Below are 6,000 nucleotides of genomic sequence, written 5' to 3'. Positions count from 1 at the left end.
GGACAAATGCACCAAAGGGATCATCCTGTTCTACCCTAGAAGGGGGAAAAGGGCAGAGTGCTGCCTGTGAACACAGACATCTGGGAGCATCACCTTGACCTTTTCTCTCCCTGTCATGCCTGGCCACCCCGCTAATGCTCTTCTCTCACTTGCAGGGGGCATGCCCACAGCCAGCATGAACGGGAAGAAAATCAGGCTTAGGAAACTGGCCTGAATTAGTGTAGATGTCTGTCTTGGGCATCCTTTTCTGCAGCCTCACTGGGTTTGATTTGCCTGTCTCAACTGTCAAAGCTATTCCAGATGCCCTGGCCTAAGCAGGCATGCAAGGATTAATCTGTGTTCTCCTCAGGCCCAGCATCACCTCACTTCAAGTGGAGATGTGAGACTAAAGAGCTACAGTTTCTTTCCAGCTAGATTCTCTCCATAGGCTCTATCTCCTCTGAAACATCTCTGTTCTTCTTCCTGGCCATAGGGGCACTACTGCAAAAACAACAGCAAATAAACAAACAAACAAACTCCAATTTCATTCTCTTCAGACAGCAGCTGGTCACTGCCTGTGTAGGATCCAGGGTGCCTTCACCTCCTCACCTGCCCATCTTCATGTGGCTGCTGGCAACCCTGGCAGGGCTTTCCAGTCATGTCCCATTTCCTCACCTCCGAGGCAAGGCTGAAACCATCTCAGACAGTTGCTGCCCATAGCCTGGCTAACATACTTGCCTTAATGGTTACTCACTCATGTTTTACCCCTGGGTGAAATGATAAGGTTCTGGGCCAGGTGGAACATGTTCAGACATCTCTTCTTCGGGGAAAGCTGAGTCTCTGCTGTTAGAGTTGTGCAAAACCAAGTTTGTGTGTGGTTCTGGTGCATGTGTTTTTACTGTGAGCCCTAAACCTCCAATGCACAGCACAATCCTGCCCGCTGATGGCTCCTAAACAACTGACTTCCTCCTGTTCAATCACTAATTAAGCAGCAGGAAAACTAGAATATAAACCATAATAGAGGCAACTGTGTTGCTACCCAGTCACTTAAAGCTGGAATAAAACTTTTCTCTAAGGAGAGCAAATCACCCTCAGTGGCAGGCAGAAACCACTACAGGCTACTCCTCCAGCTAAGGGAAGCCCTGCTCAGGATTTTTCAAAGGATGTTGTGGGTTTGAGGCTCCCCAGAGACGGAGGACTGGCCTCCACAGGCCAGTGCTCAGGGCTGGGTAGTTGCTCAGCATCAGCCTTGAGAGGGCAATGCCCTGTGGGGCAGTGGGCACTGCTCAGGGCCAGGCTCCTTTTACAGAAGCATGCAGCACCTTCTAGGCACAGCATGGTAGAGGCCACCCTTACCTCCTGCTTCTGTGAAAACATCTCCATGGAAATACTCCTGCTCACCTTCAGGCCAGCAGCTCCCTGCAGGCTCGGCAAGGGCTGCTTGACCATGTCCTTGGAATAAGAAATCAATGCCTTTATCTCACATTCTGCCACGGCGCGTGGATAATTTGATGCAATTGTGTAGCCGCCTACGCCTTTAATTAATCAAAGAGTTTTTCACGCAGCACTGTGCAATATTTTATTTCCTAACACCTCTGCTCTGGTGTACTAGGGTCTGTTGTAACATTTCTTACCCAATTCCAGCACTGAGGACTATGCAGCCAAGAAGAAGATGGATCACATGTGTGGAAATCTTCAGCATTGTCTCCAGAGGTGACTGCCAAGGAATCAGAAGCTGAATTAATCAGAGATTCACAAAGAGATTTGGGAAAACAAAACAAAAACAAAAACAAACCAGCCAACAAATGAAAACAACCTAGGAAGAAAACAGGAAGAAGTCAGCAGATTTCCTGGGGTTTCACTTAGGAAGCTCACAAAAAACCAGAGGACATCAGAGACTCTCCTAAAAAACTCCTAACACCTTGCTAGAGTTCACTGTTCTAGGACAGAGCTGAAATTCCCTTCCAAGGAGCCACCACAATATCTTCCCCTTCAAACCTTCTTCTGCCTATCTTCATGTTGGTGCTGCTGGTGGGGAAAAGGGAGGTGCAGGTAAAGCCTGGAGATGGTTGGGCTAAATGCTGAACACCTGAACAGAAGTGTCTGAAAAACGCCTATCCACACCTGAGAGCTGAGCAGCCCTCCCACATGTTTGAGTGCAAATGGGGCTCAAAGCCAGTCTTTCCAGGCTCCCTGAACGTTGTGGCAACACCAGCCAGGAAAACTGGGACCTGGAGACTGAGGCAGGGGTGAGCAGTGAGGGTGACTTACTGCTGAGCAGAGAGGTGGCCCCCCACAAGCACTGCCCGTGACTGCCAGCACAGCACCGTTCTCCACCTGCCAGCCAAGGTGTCTGCCATCCTCTCCAGCCCCCAGCTTCTCCTTGGGAGCTGCATACTGACTCTGCGGCACAGCCCGAGCTGCAGCAGGTTCTTGCCCAGCTCTGGGGGCTCTTCTCACGTTTGGCCTCCGCAGAGCAGGACCCACATGTGCCAGGGCCAGCTTTGACAGACACTCCATCAAACTGAAGCGCAGGCAGCTCGCAGCCCCCGGGCCAGCAGCCCCCGGGCCAGCCGCTGGCAGCCGCAGCCCGGAGCCGCACAGTGCGCTCGGGGGGCCGGGAGCCGGGCAGGGAGCCAGGCCGGGCCGGGCCGGGCCTGGAGAGGTGCTGGATTCTCCACCCAGCCCGGCTGTGCCGTGGGAGCTGCAGCCAGGTGCTGCTGTGGGAGTTCCTGGTTGCGGCCTGTGCTCTCGCTGGTGTTTTCTCAGCTGGGAGAAGCGATGTGTATCGCTCTGGCAGGGAGCACTGTGCAGCCGAGGCTCTGTGTGTGAGGGAGGGGAAGGTGGAGCGGCCCTGCTGCCCTCGGGCACGGCTCGCACGGTGCTGCGAGCCCGGGGTGCTGCAGCACGGGGCACCCATGCAGGGCTGCTGCCTCCAGTGTGCCTCCTGGGGTGGGCAGGCTCTGGCTCTGAAGGCATCTCTGGGGAGAGGCTCACCAGCTAAGGGCACAGCTTCAGGCTTCTCGCACCCAAGGGATGCCTGGGGTCAGAGGAATCATCTCTCCTGGTTTGGCAGGTGATGGGCTTTGGTCTGCATCTTCTGAATTTCTCATTTGTGCTGGACTGGGTTGGGATGGGCACAACACCGGGGGATCCCCCATGTGCACGGCAAAGGGCAGGAGAGCAGCAGCTTTCCCAAGAGGCGGCCGCAGGAAGATTTGTTGTGCAACACCAACAAGTCACTTGCTTATTCCGCCCATGTAAGATAAACAAACAGGAGCCGCTGCTGCTGCCCTTGCACGTGGGGTGCAGGGGGCGAGAAGAGGCGGGTTTATAAACTCGTGCCCACGCGGTGAGCGCCGGAGGTGGCCCGGGGGACGCGCGGGTCCCCGGGGCTGGAGCGGAGCCCGCACCCCGGGCTGAGGCTGCGGGGCCGCCAGGGGCCGCCAGGGGGCAGTGTTAATACGGCAGCGCTTTGCGCTCTTCCCGCTTTGTGATTTCTGTGATTTTTTTGCCCCGCAAATCCCCTCGACAGGGAGCCCACGCGGCGGGAGACGATGGACACGGGAGAGTCCTGGCTTCTGTGCAGCCAGCTCTCAGCTTGTCTCGATTTTTTTTTTTTTTAATACAAGTTTGGATTTGTTTCTCTTCTCTCTGTCCTTTTTTCTTTTTCCTTTTTTTTTTTTTTTTTTTTTTTTTGGTTTTTTTTTTTTTGTTTGTTTGGGGGTTTTTTTTGTTTTTTTTTTTGTTTTTTGGCTCCAAGACTCTCATTTTGAGACTGCTGGCAGCTGAACAGAAGAGGAAAAGCACCACCTCCTCCCCAGGCTTGATGGTTTGTTTCATTGTTCCCCCTTAGCCCCTTAGCCTCAGTTTCTTTGCTGCACATGGCTGTGCCATGACCGTGTCTCTCAAGCTTTCAGAACTCAGCAAAGCTGATTGTACAGACAGAGCCACTCTGCTAAATATTAACTAACAAGCTTAGTCTTCCCTTGGCCTTGATGCAGGCAATAACGAGACTGCATCTTCCAGGGCGTGATTCAGAGTGGGAATCTAATATGCCCTGAATGGCTCCCCTGGGACTTTCTTGCCACTGCTGATGCAAAGAGCCTAATCTCCTACCCTAGGCTGTTGGGAGAGACAATGTAAGCATCTCCCTTGCATGCTGTAATGGTTGGTATCAGCCCAGCTGCTGGTGAGTAATTGCTGAGCATGCCAGCAGGCACACACCTCCTGTTGGAGCACGTATCCCCATCATCCACTTTGGGAAGTGGCACAGCCAAAAAGCCACTGGCTGCTGTGGCCACATTACCACAAAGGCAAAGGGCAGTGCACTGCAACACTGGTGAGAAAATCAGCTGAAAGGCTCCCCAAACACTCTTAGAGCACTCAAATCGAAATCCAGTGGTCCCTGGGCCTCATGGACATTGCTGTGGGAGCAGGGTGGGCATGGCACTGCTGTGACTGCAGTCACCAGGACAGAAGCACACTGGGCACAATCAATACCCTCAGGTGTAGCACAGACCCTTCAGGCCTTGGCTTCAATGCTGTAGGTACACAGCTACTGTATACCACCCTCAGTGATACCTCTCAGTGTTCATCTATGCCCTGGACCTGTAGCTGCAGATCCCTTGTCCTGCCCCAGTTCCTGCTTCTCCTGCCCCCTAATCCCACAAAGTCTTTCCTTTTCTCACCTATGGCCCCAGGCACCTGGCTTATTTCATGAAGGCAGAGCTGATGTTCCTAAGAATAAACCATATGACACCAGGGGTGTTTGCAAGGAAGTAAAATTGATTTTAACAAAACCAGTTAATCCTCCAAACCCTCCCCCAAAAACGACTTGGACCAGTTTGAGCCAAGGAAGTCCATAGCAATGCTCACCCAGCAGCTGGGCAAAGGAAAACTACCATATACCTCTGAAAAAATTTTGGCTCCTTCATCTTAGGGAAGAAAGCTGAGAGAAAGCCACAGCCAGTCCTTGCCAACAGAGCATAGAGATTATCTTCCTTCCTGTTTATTTGACCTTCATGGCCAGTGTATCCAAATATCAACAATGAGGCTCCAAAACTCCAGCCTCCACCTTCTGCTGTGTGCTCAGGAAGACAATTCTGCCATGGGTCACAGAGAGGCAAAACAACTCAGGACCCAGAAACCACCAGCTGGAGCCTGGCAGGCAGACAGAGCTGTTTGCCAAAGCTCCATGGCACAAGCTCAGCACAGGCACAGCCCGAGGGGCCAGGCAGGGCAGCCCTGCAGGGCCTGCCACGGCTCCCCACTAACCCCACAGTGACAAGAGGTACACACTCCACAGCTCAGTAAATCAGAAGGGCAAACAGCCCGAGCTCTGACTCGGCGCAGAGCTGGGCTGCCCACGTGGTTTTCCCATGGAGAAACAATGTGGGAAGAGGCAGAGTAGGAGGCCAGGTCCTGCAATCCTTCCCCCATGGCACAGGCAGCTGCTTTGCCATCAGGAAGGGGATTTGCTAAGGCACACAGGACAGGAAGAACATGATGAGCAAGACACCCTCCACAGGCTTCACTCAGACACTTGCCAGGTTTTGTTGTGTCCGGGTAAGCTTCATTCCAGGGGACTGCTAGCTTCAGCACACTTAGGACTAACAGCAGAGAAGGGCATGCAAGCCTTCAGAGGTCCACCCAGGCTTGCAAAACACAGCTGGAAGCTCGTAATGGATCCCTGCCCTGAAAACTTCATGCTTGCTTATGAAGAATCCCAATATCCAAAGACAAAATTCCAGTGGGTATCAGTGGAGGGCAAAAGGGAGAGCAGCAGCTTGGGATTCCTCAGCACTGGAACCCTTGCTGTAACCTAAGCAATGTAGAGGTTCCCCACTTCAGCAGTGGATCACAGCAGTCAGAAATGACAACCATATTTGAAGCCTACCTGTTCAGTGGAAACTGAAATCTTGTTTTATGTGATCCAATTCACCCATCTAGAGGCAGAATCCGTCAGCTGAAACAGCAAATTCTCACAGCTGTTCTAGTAGCACTTCTCTCTTTTGAGAC

The sequence above is a fragment of the Onychostruthus taczanowskii genome, unplaced genomic scaffold, assembly GCF_017590055.1.
Source record: "Onychostruthus taczanowskii isolate IOZ18803 unplaced genomic scaffold, ASM1759005v1 scaffold24, whole genome shotgun sequence".
NCBI classification, from domain to species: domain Eukaryota; kingdom Metazoa; phylum Chordata; class Aves; order Passeriformes; family Passeridae; genus Onychostruthus; species Onychostruthus taczanowskii.
This window is presented reverse-complemented; position numbering follows the sequence as displayed.